Below are 16,870 nucleotides of genomic sequence, written 5' to 3' on the forward strand. Positions count from 1 at the left end.
TCAGTTTTTCTTCCCATTTCATTATATGAGGGGCTTTATCTAGGGGCAGAGCTCCTTCCATAAGATTGTAATGAAGAGACATAATTTTACATGATTTCCTCCCTTGCTGCCATCTAGACTCCCAAATAGTTAACTGGCATGAGGATGTAGGTTTAAACCACCAACTAGTGAGTAGACTTATTACTCTAGTGTATTCAAATGTCATAAACGATGGTGCATGGGTGGATTCCCTGATTTGGTCTAATGTGACGAATTGTCCTTGTGGGAAGGTAGACCATAAGTCGGATACCTTTGTAAATCCTAAGCGTACCCATGTTTTGTGATGAGAATCAGGTAGGCCCATAAAAAGACCTGGGATGGAGATGATAGGGGACGGATGGGGAGCTATTAGCTTGTAGTGTCTGATTTTGTCACAGGTAGCAAGGCATTCCATAATTATTGGGTTATTAATTGAGAGGTGTCTCCGATAGTGGGGTGGAGTCCAGATTAGGTCACATAGGTGAATATAGAAGGGCAATGAGGCCTGCTCAATTTCCCTCCATTTACTCTGGGATTTTGTAACTCCCCGTTGTGAGATATGGGTAAGCATTGCCGCCTCATAGTATCTTGTTACAGATGGGGAGGCTAACCCCTATGTTGTCTAGGGTATTGTTGTACTGGTACTACCACCAAGTGTAAATTTCAGTTTTGTTGAAATTTAATTTATAGTAAGAAAGGTTACTGAAAGTCTCCAGAATTTCTAGTAGTCTAGGTATTGTCTTTTTAATAAAAGAGAAACATAGATATTCGGTTAGCTAAAATCTAAGAGTATATTTTGATGTCCACATTTATTAGTGAGATGGGTCTATAATTAGTGCATGATGAGGGGTCTTTACCTGGCTTGGTTACAATGGAAGCTTTAAGAAACTCCCTCTGGAACAAACCTTCCTTGCTAGAAAGGCTAAAAAATCTAAGTAGAAGGGGTGATATTTCATGTATGTATGTATTGTAGAAGATAGCTGAATAGTCATCTGGACCTGTGGCTTTGAAAGGTTTTAACTTTTTAATTACTTGTTTGATCTCTTGAATAGGGAAGGGGTTAGTTACAGCCTCCTTCTTATCAGAATTGAGGGTCGGTAGTTTCAGGGAGTGAAGAAAGGAACTGACAACCTATTGGGAGGCTGGATTTAGTGGTTCATGTTTCTGTATATTATATAAAGCAGAGTAAAATTCACCAAATTTTTGTCCTATCTGGGAAGGAAGTCTAAGGTTTTGGTCGCCATGTTTTAATGTGTGTATATGTGTAGCCCCTATGCGTTGCCTTAATCTATTTGCTAGCAAGGTGTCAGCCTTGTTACTTTTAGAATAGAAAAGTTGTTTTAATTTAAAGAGGTGGGATTGTGTTCTGTTGAGCTCTAATTGGGAGATGTGCAGTATAAGTTCTGTAATTTGGTCTCTGAGATCTAGGGAGGTGCAGTGTAGTCTTTTAAGATCTCTCAACTTACAGTGGGCTTGAGAGAGTGAGAGGCCTACCTGATTTCGTAGATGGGCTTGTTATCTAATAAAATAGCCTCTAGTTGCGGCCTTAATTGCTCCCCATATTATATCATCTCGAAGTGAAGGGCTATCATTTCTTTGTATGAGGAATTGTAATTATTTTCTTAGCTCTTTTTTAAATTATATATACGATATATATAATGATCTCCAGATGTGATAATAACCATATTGTATCATAAGGTTTCTAAATTTGAGGCTTAAAGGGTCAGGAGTTAAAGTATTCTTCTTGTTGGGGGAGTTAGATTTCCTGTTATCCTACACCATATTAAAATCTCCCTCTAGGATTACCCTGCCCTGTTTAACCTGATCTACCTTTTGTAGGATCTTTTTTAGATATTTGGGTTGATGAACATCGGGGAGATAAATGGAGACTAAGGTATAGGTGATATGGTCTAGATTACATATTAAGATGAAATATCTGACTTGAGGATCTCTAATAATGTGTATCAGCTCATAAGCCAATTTCTTATGTATAAGTATGGCTTCTCCTCTAGCTTTTTTAGAAAAAGGGGCCGATTCCATAACTGGATAATCCTTAGATAGGGGTTTGACTGGGCCATCAGATGAGAAATGCGTTTCCTGGAGAAATGCCACATCTGCTCTATGGAATTTGAGGAATCTAATAGGCAGGCTTCTTTTTCCTGTAGTGTTTAGACCACTCACATTATGTCTTACAAATCTGAGGGAGGACATGTGTGAGGTTGTATGCTAATCCTACGTAGGGTTTGATGAGGACCTCACTATTAATAAATAGAGGAAGTAGGGTTAAAGGAATGTGAGTTGGGAAGAGTGGGGGGGTTGGAGAGTGAGTATTTTTGGTGGAAGTAGTCCACCAATGTGGAACCTAACGTGGGCTCTTAGCTCGGGGGGGGGGGGGTAGTGCAACTGAAAGATGAGGCAGGTGCAGTCAGCCCCGCTCTAGTGCAAAAAAATAAGTATTACCTTTTAAATTTTTACTGAACTCTAGGTAACAACATGAGATTGATACAATATTTACGTAATGATCTCAGTATAATGAAATGTGCCCACTCGTGGGGAGTGTCAAATAAAGTTGGCAAGGCTTTGAGGTTTGTCTTTGTCTCTTACAGTCCATTCTTGTGCTGAGGCCCTCAAATTAGGATAAGGGGTAACAGATGAGGGTGCCGCGTCATTTTGCAGTCCCCAGTTTGTCAAGAGGGCATTGCCTTGAGAAAGTGAGGTCACCACATGGGTTTGATTATCCTTTCTTATGATAAGTTTTGTGGGATAACCCCATCTGTACTTGATATTTGATCTTCTGAGGGGAGTGGTTATAGATATTTAAGTCCTTTGTTGCTGTAAAGTATGTGAGGATAGGTCCGTTAGTAGCTGGATGTCTTTGAAGTTGTCTGGTATGATTGTTTTTTGAAGGCTGCCTGCATAAGCCTGTCTTTGAAGGTAAAGATATTAAAGCACACCACAACATCTCTGGGAAACATGCACCATGCCATACAGGAAGGTCCAAAAGAGAACATACATAAAAAGTCCTCCGATAAGACCACCCGTAAACAGTGGCCCTTTGGTTTTAAAATATTTGGTGCACCTTTATCCAGATTCTAATACCAACAGCAAAGAGAGAAGGAATGAGGCGAGGAAAATATGAAACCACACAGGGCTGTTAAGCCAAGTATTCCAGCTGTGGTTCCAGACAGGGCAGACATGGATGTTCTGCAATAGTCCAGAACTGCTGCATTCCCTCGCACTGTAGCTTCACTTATGAACTGAGGACCGTCTCTCTTCATAGCCAGAGCTGCCGCCATTGCTGCAACTCCAGAGTAGATACTCTACAGCGAGACATATGAATATGAGGGAGGTTTATCGCTTGATCCCTACAGCGGGTGACAGAGCAAGTCTATAATATGCACTCCGCCATCTTTGTTAGAAGAAGACAACATGTTACTGGATTTTAATAATATTTAAAGGTATTAGCTGTCTAATAAGTATGTGGCACTACTTTCAACAAATATTTTTAGGAACTATTCTATATTGTTATAGTAAGTGTTTGCTATGAACTTAGTTGCTTCATAAACTCAGGAACATGGTATTTAATGTGTGAATCGTTCAAAATTTGTGCCAAAATACTTATCATTTGTGACTTATCAGTGTTGCCTACTTGATCAGCTGTTTCCAGATTTATAACTCAAAAGTAAATAAATTAAATATTGTATATAAGATCTGAATAGCATTTTTTATTTAAGTTGCGGAAGTTACAGGAGTGTAACAGTGGTTTGTGTTTTGTGTTTAAAGGGAAATGAAACCCAAAAATGTTCATTCAGGATTCAGATAGAGAATACATTTTTAAACAACTTTCTAATTTACTTCTATTACCTAATTTTTTCATTCTCTTGGTATCATTTGTTGAAGGAGCAGCAATGCACTACTGGTTTCTAACTGAACACATAAGTGAGCCAATGACAATCAATATATATATATATATATATATATATATATATATATATATATATATATATATGTGTGTGTGCAGCCACCAATCAGCAGCTAGAACCTAGGTTCTTTGCTGCTCCTGAGCTTACCTAGATAAAGATTTCAGCAAAGGATAACAAGCAAATTAAATAGAAGTAAATTTGAAAGTTTTTTAAAATTGAATTCTGAATCAAGAAAGAAGTATTTGTCTTTCATGTTCCTTTAAAAGCATTAGCTCATTTAAAGGGACATAAATCTGCAGCAAGAAAATGCTCTAATGCATTGGATCACTTTCACAACTTAAAGGGACAGTACACTGTAAAATTGTTTTTCCATAAATGTATTTTAAATGACTTGTTATATCAACTGCAGAGTATAAAATATTTGAGAAATTTCATTTTCGGGTTTATTTGTGTATCTGAAGTAGCTGGTTTTGTGCTTTGAAACCACAGCCTATTACAATGGGTTGAGCTTCAGGTAATATCAGATCTCATTATGTTATCACTTTTATGTGCACAGACTTGCTTCCTTATCTTATATTTGTCTGGCACACCAAAGCTCAATACATAGAGAGAACAATGGAAAATTATAATTTTATTACTTAACTATCATGCCCCCCACTGAGGGTGTAATTTCTTCTGCTGGCTGTGTTTACTTGTCAGTAGCATATACGCCAGTATCAAAACTTTCAGTATAGGTTGGGAAACCACAAGCTAAATCAGCTATTTCAAATGCTGAAATATGAGTAAAGGAGCTACTTGCAACCAATTTAATACACTCTAGCAGGTAAAAAGGATCATTGGGAATAATTTAAAGGGGAGAACTGTCCCTTTAAATGTTATTTCGATCCACTTCATCTGAATAAAGTGTAAATCTATACATTGACAGAACATCAGTAATTATCAACATTGGGTATCACTGGAAGCTAATTAAAAAGTGTTTAATTTCTTGAACAAACACAGCGAGAAAAACTAATCCCAAGTAAATCATCTCATCAGTTCTGTAAACAACTGACACTTTGAATGGTGTTATTAACAAGATGACATTCTAATAACAAAACTGTAAAGCAATAGCTATAATCAGAATGTTTTCAGAAATTCAAATCTGCTTTAGAAATTGAACTAAAGGGATGCTCAAAATCTTTCTTTTATTATTAAGATTGAAAGTTTGAAAGAACTTTCCAAATTATTTCTATGATCAAATTAGATTTTTATTGATATCCTTGGATGAAGGAGCAACGATACACTACTGGGAGCCAGCTGAATACATTGGGGATGATTTATCAACCATCTGTCGGACATGATCCGATCAGCGGATCATGACCGACAAACATCGCTGAATGCGGCGAGCAATACGCTCTCCGCATTCAGCATTGCACCAGCAGCTTTTGTGAACTGCTGGTGCAACGCCGCCCCCTGCAGATTTGTGGCCAATAGGCCGCTAGCAGGGGGTGTCAATCAACCAGATTGTATTCGATTGGGTTAATTTCCTGCGATGTCTGTCCGCCTCCTCAGAGCAGACGGACAGGTTATGGAGCAGCAGTCTTTAGACCGCTGCTTCATAACTGGTGTTTCTGGCGAGCCTGAAGGCTCGCCAGAAACACGGGCCCCATAGGGTGAATCAATGACAAGAGGTATATATGTGCAGCCACCAACCAGAAGCTAGCTCCCATCATTAGTGCATTGATACTTCTGAGACCAACAATGTATGCTTTTCAACAAATGATGCCAAAGAACGTAGCAAATTAGACAATAAAAGTACATTTAAAAGTTCTATAAAATTGCATGCTCTATCTGAATTATTAAATAAAAGAAATGGGTTTCATGCGCCCTTTAATGGGACAAGGTAGTAAAAACTCAAGTTGCATGATTCAGACAGTGTTTTAAACTGTTGAGCACTAGAGGGCAGCATTCTCTGCAAAAAATGTACTAAATAGTTACAAATGTGTCTGCAAAAATATTCAACAGCAGTTTGCAACAATAAGCATGCTTTTGTGCCTACATAGGTATGATCTTCAGCAAAGGATGAAAATAGAAAAAATAATAAATAAGATAATACATTTTTAAAATTATAAAATTAATAATGAAAGTTTAATTCTGGCTATCATGTTTTTTAAAAGGAAAGTCTACTACAGAAATGTTATTGTTTAAAATGTTAGATAATCCCTTTATTAACCATTCCCCAGTTTTGCATAACCAACATGGTTATATTAATGCACAATTTATTATGTGATTACCTTATATCTATGCCTCTGCAGACTATCCCCTTATTTCAGTTCTTTTGACAGACTTGCATTTTAGCCAATCATTGCTGACTCATAAATTACTCCAAGGGAGTGAGCTTAATGTGTATCTATTTGGCACACGTGAACTAGCACTGTCTATCTGTGAAAGACTGTCACAGAGGCAACCTTCAAGGGCTTAGCAATTATCATATGAGCCTACCTAGGTTTAGCTTTCAACAAAGAATGCCAAGAGACCAAAGAAAATTTGAGGATAAAAGTAAATTTAAAAGATGTTTAAAGTGGCATACCCTATCTGAAACATGAAAGATTAATTTTGACTATACTGTCCCTTTAAATTAATAGCAGATTTCAGTTTCTAAAAATATTAAGCAAAAGCTATTTCTTTACAATTGTGTTATTAGAATGCCAGTGTGCAAATGCCATTGTTGAACATGACAACAGATTTTTTTTTTTTAATACAGTGTTATCTGATTCTAAGTGGCTCTGTTAGAAGTGGCAGAGTTACTCATTGGAGTTATAAACTGGAGGTGGAAACTGCAGACTAACTAACAGGTAAACTTATTAACTATACACCTACACTATGCTCTCCATGTCTTTTCTGCTCTCTCTGTCTGCCCTTCTCCTAAAACTGACTGCATGTCCCTATAACAACAATCCCCACACTATCCATATTTCACCCTCCCTTCTCTCATCCCCTATGCTGTCCTCTCATGAACTACTCTGTCTCCTTAGAAACACTTCCCCCTCTAACTCTCCTGTGTCTAGTCATACACGCTCCCACAAATCTCACTCTCACCTTCTGTCACTCTCACTGCTTGCTGCTGGTGACGTCTCTCCTAACCCTGGCCCTGCAGCAATCACCACACTTTTACACTCTCGCTCTGTCTAGGGCACGCAATACCAACAATCTCATCTCCATTAACACACAGTGCTTATCCCCTCTCTCTTCTTGTGCCCTCTGGAATGCTCCCTCAGTCTGTAACAAACTTACAACTGTTCACGACCTGTTTGTTTCCAACGCTTTCAACCTTTTAGCAATTACTGAAACCTGGCTATCTTCCTCTAACAGTGCTTCCATTGCTGCTCTCACACATGGTGGTATTCACTTTAGCCACACACCTAGTCCAGGTGAGAGACATGGTGGCGGTGTTGGCATCTTACTCTTCCCCTCCTGCTCCTATCAGTACCTAACTCCATTTCTTCCTTTGAAGTCCACTGCATTTGCCTGTTCTCCTCCCTCTCTCTCAGAGTGGCAGTTATCTATCGCCCCCCTGGATCAACCTCCCAATTCCTTGACAACTTTGCTGCCTGGCTTCCTTACATTCTCTCTACAAATAGACCTAGTCTAATTCTGGGGGACTTCAACATCCCCATTGACAACCCATCTGCCCCTGCTGCCTCTAAACTTCTATCACTCACCAACTCCTTCGGCCTCTCACAATCCACCCTATTCCCTACCCACCGCGATAGACACTCTATTGATCTGGTATTCTCTTATCTTTGCTCTCTCTCTGATGTTGCCTGTCACCCATTTCCCATCTCAGACCACCATCTGCTCACCTTTAATCTTAATATGCAGGCTAAACCTACTTCTCCCCTTCGTCCCCACACCTATAGAAACCTGCACACTGTGGCCCCTCCCCAACTCTACAACCTCATTCAAATACACCTCCCCCGCACTTCCACAATATCCTGCCCTGACCTTGCTATAACCCACTATAACAATACCCTCTCCTCTGCACTTGACACTCTTGCTCCGCCCCAACTTTGCAATTTTTGCAAAGCCCCATGTTGTCAGCTCCAGCCCTGGCACTCCCAGCAAACATGCCACCTCTACCCTTCACTTAGCTAAGCACACTTACTTGTCTTCTCTTATATCCACTCACTCCTCAAACCCTAAAAGACTCTTCTCCATTTTCAACTCTCTCCTTTACCCACCTGCACCAACCCCCTCATCTGCATTCAGTGCTCAAGACCTGGCAGACTACTTTTTCAATAAAACACTTACCATCCGAAGAAACATCCCTACACAAGCATGAAATCTCCCATCTTCGCTCCCAGTCACCCCCTCTGCCACTCTCTGCACCCTCCTCCCTACCACTGAGAGTGAAGTGGCTTCCCTATTGTCTTCCTCACACCTCACTACCTGCCCACTTGACCCTATTCCTTCCCATCTAATAGCTTCTCTGTCTCCCACCCTCATCCCGGGTCTTACTCACATATTCAACCTATCCCTTTCTACTGGCTCATTCCCTGCCTCCTTTAAACATGCAAAGGTCACCCCCATCCTCAAAAAACCCTCCCTTGACCCTATATCTCCTGCAAATTACCGCCCCATATCACTGCTCCCGCTAGCTTCAAAAATCCTTAAAAAACTTTTCGATCGCCTAACCCACTTCCTGTCCTCCAACTCATTGCTCGACCCCCTGCAATCTAGATTCTGTCCCAAATACTCAACTGAGACTGCCCTCACCAAGATTACTAATGATCTCCTTTCTGCTAAAATCAAAGGCTACTACTCTATATTCATCTTACTTGACCTCTTGGCTGCCTTTGACACTGTTGACCATCCCCTTCTCCTATGGACTCTCAGCTCTCTTGGGCTCTGTGACACTGCCCTATCCTGGATCCACTCTTATCTCTCTAACAGATCCTTCTCCATTTCTTTTGCTGGTGACTCCTCCTCTCCATTGCCTCTGTCTGTTGGAGTACCTCAAGGCTCTGTCCTGGGTCTTCTACTCTTTTCTATTTACAATTCTTCACTGGGTAAACTTATCAACAGCTATGGCTTCAACTATTATCTCTATGCTGATGATCTATCTTTCCACCCCTGCACTCTCTCCTTCTGTCAATTCTCACATCAGCGCCTGCTTATCTTGCATTTCCTCCTAGATGGCCTCTCACCACCTACAAATTAACATGTCCAAGACCGAACTACTTCTAATCCCCCCTTCTAACTCTACTCCAGTTTCTAATTTTTCCATCACTGTTGGCGGCACCACTATCCCCATCACCCCAAGTCTGCTGCCTCAGAGTCACATGACTCAAATCTGTCCTTCATTCCCCACATCCAATTGCTCTCTTCATCCTGCTGCAACCACCTACGGAATATCTCCAAAATGTGTCCATTTCTGAGTGCTGAAACTACTAAACAGCTAATCCACTCCCTGGAAATTTCTTGACTTGACTACTGTAATAACTTACTTACTGGTCTCCAGCTCTCCCACCTCTCTCCCCTTCAAACCATCCTAAATGCATCTGCCAGGTTAATCCACCTCTCTCAATGCTCTGTATCTGCTGAACCTCTCCTTGAGTCCCTTCACTGGTTCCCCATTCACAGCAGAATTAAATTAAAAATTCTCACCCTTACCTACAAAGCCGTCACCAATGCTGCCCCAATCTACCTGTCCTCACTCATTAACAAATATACTCCAGCCCGCCCCCTAAGATCCAACAATGACCTGCTCTTTGCGTCCTCTATCATCACCTCCTCTCATACTAGACTACATGACTTCTCTCGTGCGGCACCAACGCTCTGGAATGCACTTTCTAGAGCTGTCAGACTTTTCCTAAACTCTCCTCCTTTAAACGTTCCCTAAAGATCTTTTTGTTCAGGGAAGCTTATCACCCGACTCATTAACAAATTATCTTTACTTACCTAACAGTTGCCCTCATCTATCTCCTCACTAATAACATTCTCACCTTTGCAGTCCCCACCTCCTGTCTCCCGTCCTCCTACCCATCTAGATTGTATGTTCTCACGGGAATAGGGCCCTCAATTCCCCCTGTATTTGTCTGTAAAAATGTGTCTTTTATTGTATTGTACTTTTATCCTTGTACCCATGGGCAGCGCTGTGGAATCTGTTGGCGCTTTATAAATAAGTAATAATAATAATAATATTAAGTTTGCATATTTTTTGTAAGGTTTCATTGCCCCTTAAGGATAATTATCAATGACAAGCACGCTCACCATAGCCATGAACAAGTGCCACACTGCCATTTACTGTGCCACATATATATTATTATATTATTAATACATTTATTTGCCAGGTCACTCAAAGAGACTTTTATCTCCTTCAGAGTGAGATTGCAAATAATAAAAATAGTTATTATTGTTAACCACACAGTTATTATTACTGAAGTATAAGGTAAAGATGATATATATATTTTTTTTTAATGAAGCTTAAAATATAGAACCTACACTATCCATTAGAGAAGAATAAAGTTTTGTTTAACAGAAAACAGCAACAGTGAGATGACAACTCAAGGTTCAAAGAGTCTAGTCAAGAATAAGATCATATTTTTGTGGAAACAAGATGATTTGTTTGTTCAAGAATTCTAGTTATTTTACAAGATATACAATTACAATATGAGAGACTTTCATGTTTTTTTGGTTTATGTTCCAGTGACAAATCAAAAAATACAATTTCTGCAAAATTAATGAGATTAAAAAATTATTTTGCAAAGGTGTCAGCTAAATGTTTTATAATAATAGGGAAACACATATTAAACAAAATTGTGTAACAGAATAAAACCTCTCCAGAAAAAAAAAACACTTTATACTATAATAATAATAAGAAGAAGAATAAGAAGAATAATAAAAAAAAATCAGAACAAGACATGAATAACGATCACATATATTTTAATAAACAAAACACATACAGAGGCCCACATTTTGATATGACGTAGAAGCCTTGTGCTCTATTCCTGGTTGGGTAAAGGTACAGTAAAGATAGAACATGCAATTTTAATCATCTTTCCAATTTACTTCTATCTAATCTGCTTCATTCACTTAATATTGTTTGATGAAAAGCATACCAAGCAGGGTCAGGAACCGCAATGCAGTATGGGGAGTTGGTGATAGGTAGCTGCACATATATGCCTGTTGTTATTGGCTCAATGCTTTGCTACTACTTGAACAAAGGATACAAGAGGATGAAACAATTTGATCCAATTAAATTGTAAAATGCGTCTATCTGAGTAATGACAGAAAATGTTGGACTTATCTCCCTTTAAATTTGACAATATTTATAGATAAAAGGACTCTCAAGTCAAAATAAACTTTTATGATTCAGAAAGAACATGCAGTTTTAAGACACTTTCCAATTTACTTCCATTATCAAATGTTGCATAATCTTGTTATATGCACACTTTCTGGGGAACAAGATCCTACTGAGCACATGCACAAGCTCACAGGGTATACGTATACTAGTCTGTGATTGGTTGATTTCTGTCACATGATACAGGGGGCTGGAAAATGGGAGAAAAAATACATTTGTCAGAAAAAAAATGACTGCTTATTTGAAATTCAGTGTAAGTGTTATTGCCTTGTCTTTTTATTACGTATATATTAATTATACAATTTTACTGCATGGAGTGGTCCTTTAAGGGTGCAATGACTTTTATTCTTCTATATCACCAGTGAGTCTAAATAATATTTCTAGAGCTAATCTAGTGATTTTTTTGTATCTTCACTTCTTTTTGCTAATGTTTCACTTGGGTATAGGAATACAACTCTACAGTGTACTCTACAGTGTGGTGACTGTGGTGGTCTTGTGCTCAGGTTTGGAGCCTTTTGTCGGTGTCTGGTGGTTCTATTTGATTGATAAGAGCTGCTCTCCCATGCTACTGCCCTGCTTATGGGTGGACTTTACACTTTCAGCTCCTCCTCACACAATTAACTCTTAACACATTTAAAGGAACAGACAATGTTAAAAATAAATATACAAAAACATAAAAATCATCAAATTCAACACTGTCCAGTAGTTGGTAGGGATATATTAATCAATTATTATTTAGATATTTATCTTCCAATGAATAGTATAATATTATAATATATAAGTTTAAAATTATAAAATTATTCCTGTGAACAGAAAAAGGGAGGCTTCTGTATATGATGATATACCGAATATTCATATCTTAAAGGACAATGTAATAGCAATATTAATAAATGACCAATTTAGAGTTTTAAATCCCAAAGCCCATTCACACCTTTAGGATTTCCAGTTTTTAGGCTATAAATCTAAAATACTTCCTTTCTATTTAATATTTCTAGTCTGTCCCCACCCATAATCAACTTGGGAACACAACCAATGGCCTGGAACTCAAATAAGAAAAGAATATATTTCTCAAGCGTAATTAAGTCACTCTATGTAGACCGATGGGAGCAAACTTAAAAATAATCCTAAAATAACAGACTCACAAACTCAATACATTATTTTGCTGGCTATTCTAAATAAATGCTATTCTGTAGGTTATACTTTCTCATCAAAAACATTGCTTTCGGCTTTACTAGTACAAAGTGGTCCTCCAAAGCTTAAAAATGTGCAGCCATATATATATATATATATATATATATATATATATGGCTCAATTTTAGAAGCTGCAAATGCAGCATTGGAGCACCTTCAGCGAAGCGTCAGACCACTACTTTTTAACTTGCTAATCTAAATGTAAAGTAGAATTTCTCAATCATCCCGGACTTCTCTGTCCAGATCGATCGACAAACAAACAAATATATACAATATGGATTGTTACTCCCCTTTGATGTCAGAACTGCTGCCTTCCCACAGTCTCTCCCAAAGTCTGTTGAATCGATAGGTTGTGCAAAAGGAGGCGCTCGTTCATTATGTATTCATGACTGTTCGCTTAAGTGTGTTCCAAAGCCCTTTCAGACATTCATCTGGAGAATTGTGCTCCTAAAAAAGATTGCACTGAAGTGTTGCATCCATACACCATATAATAAAGTGTAGATACTCACAGCATATATTTAGAATAAACGGCTCCTTGTGTATTCAAAGAAAAAAACTTCACCAGCTTTTACGTATAAAAGCAGTTTTATTGTGCCCAAAACGTTTCAACGGACCAAGCCGTCTTTCTCAAGAGCATTTAAAAATTGAAATGTGCTTTACAAACCAAGCCCCTGCTCTTATGATTGGTGTGAGCAGGGGGTGTCATTACACATGTGGCGGATTGTGCAATGGTAAATGCGGTAATCATATTGCTACCTGCAAGAGTGGTGGAGATGTCCACCCCTTTTTGTTCACCCGTTTGGCCGCCCCTGCATTGAAATTGGCTCTTAGTGATACTTCCGGGTTTTTTAAGTTCATCTAAAAAAATAATATGAAAGGCACATCAGGGGAAACGTTTCCATTCATAATAGATGTAAAATGATCATCTACAGAAATTAAATAAAAGTCTAATTAATCAAAGATCGTGTAGTGTGTAGTATCATGACACTTCTGTGCAAGATACCACCAGATTTAAAAAATAAATGCTAAAAAAATAATTATGGCAAACTCTGACAGCATATTATTTTTTCCCTCCTTTCTCATTAAAAAAAAAAAACTTACAAGAATGTGAATAAAGACCTCCAATGTCTTTGTCATGTTCTAACGGCAGCTAAACTATGCTCCCCAATGATTGCTTTTACAATAAAATGCAAACGTAGAATATATATATTTTACGTTTTATGTACAAAACTGACATGATATATATTATCTACTCACAATACGGCTTAGTTCATACTACATCCAACCACAGTTGCACAATTAAATGATTCCTAAAAGAGATATTTTGTACTTACTTATAGTAAGTTGTAAGAGCCTAAATTATAGTTGGTTGTTAAATATCTGACATACAACTTTATAATTAAAAAAGTATTAGGTTTTCTATCCCATAATCTTTATCTGCACTACAGTGGTAATATACAAACTTTTTTTGTTTCAGAATTTCTATCACATAGCAGAAGTTTATTAAAATGTCTGAAAGAAATAGAAAATATATTTATAAAGCAGGATATATGAGTTTATAAAGACATACAAGGTCAGAAGGTTAGCCACATTTATCATTACAGGTTCTTTCATTTGTTCATGTAATTCTTTGAAATAATAGGGTTTGTAGACTCTACTTGTAGGATGCCACACAGCAAGACAAAACCATAAAGTTAATGAGATATTTAGAAAGGCTCTCTAGCCTGAAAATACCCTTTGCTTGTAAAGAAAGTTTGTTTAATCATTCACAATATGCAGCAAAAAAAAATCATATAGCTGTATGAGATACTTCAATATAACAAGCTGTTAATTTAGATTTTCTTGAAATTGTAAACAGATTAACCTTATAAATGAACACATTTTGACTCAGCTATACCATTTCAGTTTTAATAATTTTGACATTCTGATTAAACTAGTTTAACTTACAGAGATGAGAAATCTTGAAGATAAAATTGTCTTTAGTGTTAGAAAATGTCAAAATGAATATGTAAACACATTCCTTTCAGATGCATTTTATGAAGAAGTATTTGCAACCTGTGATGATACAGCTATAATAAGAATTTGAGCACATTCAAGTTTCGATATGTTTGTTTTTAACAAAAGTATAAAAAAATATAAATTATCCAAACAAGAAAATATCAGATAATCTAATAATGATTTCACTTCTCTTTAGCATTACTGTTACCTCATAGACAGTATTATAGTCACATACTGTAGATAACATTGCTGAAACACGTGCAAAACATAGAAAGGAATCGTCCATAAGTTGTGCTACAGATAAAACATTTTGGGCCTGATTACAAGTGGCTCGCTATTCAGCGCTTTCACTCAAGCATTAACTTCACTAGAAGTAAGCTTTTTGTGCACGTCAGGTAGCTTGTATATTACAAGATGAAAGGAAAAAGTTTATAAAAAGGATAAATAATCCATAATATATATATATATATATATATATATATATATATATATATATATATATGTGTGTGTGTATATTTACAGTATGTATCATATTTTTTAATAATTAATTTAGTATGTAATAATTATTATTTTAATAAAGTGCATTGACTTTATAAATTATTCATGTGCGCTAACCCGACACTGCATGTTAGATCTAAATTGCGAACCCCAAATGCACGTTACGCATATCTTACATTCCTATGTTCTTCAGAAACTAATGTAATTTTTATTTTTGAATATAAATTTCTATTTCTTTCCAATGGCATGGAGAGTTCACAAATCCATTCAATTACTAGTGGGAGGCAAAGAACACTCCAGCAAAGCTTCAAGTATCCGCCCACTAACCACAATCCCTATTCATTCTTTGCCTGTGTAACATTGTAGGTGATGTGGGAAGAAGGCGTCTGAAGAAATCAAGTTGTTAATCCTTTAATGGGTACTTTTCTCTGCAAGCAAGGATTAGGGTTATGCTGTGTCCATGTAATTCTCTTTAGAAAGAGTAATGGTGGATTTTAGCAGTTGGAAGATGGCGAGGTGGTCTTTGCTTACCTTCCAACATTTTTGCAACCCCTATATAGAAAACCAGGGTTGGTTACTCTCGGCTGGATTACAAGTTTTTCGTTTTGAGCTGTGCGGTGCTAATGAGCAGTTTTCCCTCTCCGCTCACTTACATATGGCGCTGGTATTACAATTTTTCAGAAACCCGTCGTTAAAAGGCAAGAAGTGAACGTTGAGCAAAATTTTGCTCATTACCGCACTCCAATACCAGAGCTGCTTAAGTCAGCGGTGAGCTGGTCGTACGTGCTTGTGCACGATTTCCCCATAGGAATCAACGGGGAGAGCTGGCTGAGAAACAGTCTAACACCTGCAAAAAAGCAGTGTAAAACTCCTTAACGCAGCCCCATTGATTACTATGGGGAAACAAAAGTTATGTCTACACCTAACACCTAACACATGAACCCCGAGTCTAAACACCCCTAATCTTACACTTATTAACCCCTAATCTGCTGCCCCCAACATCACCGCACCTATGAACCCCTAATCTGCTGCCCCCAACATCGCCGACACCTACATTATATTTAATAACCCCTAATCTGCCGCCCCCAATGTCACCGCAACCTACCTACACTTATTAACCCCTAATCTGCCGCCCCTAATGTCGCTGCCACTATAATAAACATATTAACCCCAAAAAAGCCGCACTCCTGCCTCGCAAACATTAGTTAAATATTATTAACCCCTAATCTGCTGTCCCTAACATCGACGCCACCTACCTACAACGTCGCCGCCACTATATTAAAGTTATTAACCCCCTAAATCTAACTCTAATATTTTTATTTTACAGGCAAGTTTGTATTTATTTTAACTAGGTAGAATAGTTATTAAATAGTTATTAACTATTTAATAACTACCTAGCTAAAATAAATACAAAAGTACCTGTAAAATAAAACCTAACCTAAGTTACACTAACACCTAATACTACACTATAATTAAATAAATTAACTAAATTAACAACAATTAAATCAATTAAATTAAATTAAACTAAATTAGCTAAAGTACAAAAAACAAACAAACACTAAATTACAGAAAATAATAAACACATTACAAGATATTTAAACTAATTAAACCTAATCTAATAGCCCTATCAAAATAAAAAAAGCCCCCCCAAAATAACCCCCCCCCCTAGCCTAAACTGAACTACCAAAAAGGGCCTTTTGCAGGCATTGCCCCAAAGTAATCATCTCTTTTAACTGAAAAAATACAAACAACCCCCCCAACAGTAAACCCACCACCCACACAACCAACCCCCCAAATAAAAAACTAAATAAAAAAACCTAAGGGCAGTTAGCTCTTTTGCAAGCCCAAAGTCCCTAACCTAAAAATAAAACCCACCCAATACACCCTTAAAAAACCTAAC

At 37.6% G+C, this 16,870-nt stretch overlaps 1 pseudogene; it reads right to left on the bottom strand.

Annotated features, from left to right (window-relative positions):
• Nucleotides 1–2,961: 2,961 nt before the first annotated feature.
• LOC128652244 (ER membrane protein complex subunit 6-like) lies at nucleotides 2,962–3,314 on the bottom strand (annotated as a pseudogene).
• Nucleotides 3,315–16,870: the final 13,556 nt, after the last annotated feature.

The sequence above is a fragment of the Bombina bombina genome, chromosome 3, assembly GCF_027579735.1.
Source record: "Bombina bombina isolate aBomBom1 chromosome 3, aBomBom1.pri, whole genome shotgun sequence".
NCBI lineage: Eukaryota > Metazoa > Chordata > Amphibia > Anura > Bombinatoridae > Bombina > Bombina bombina.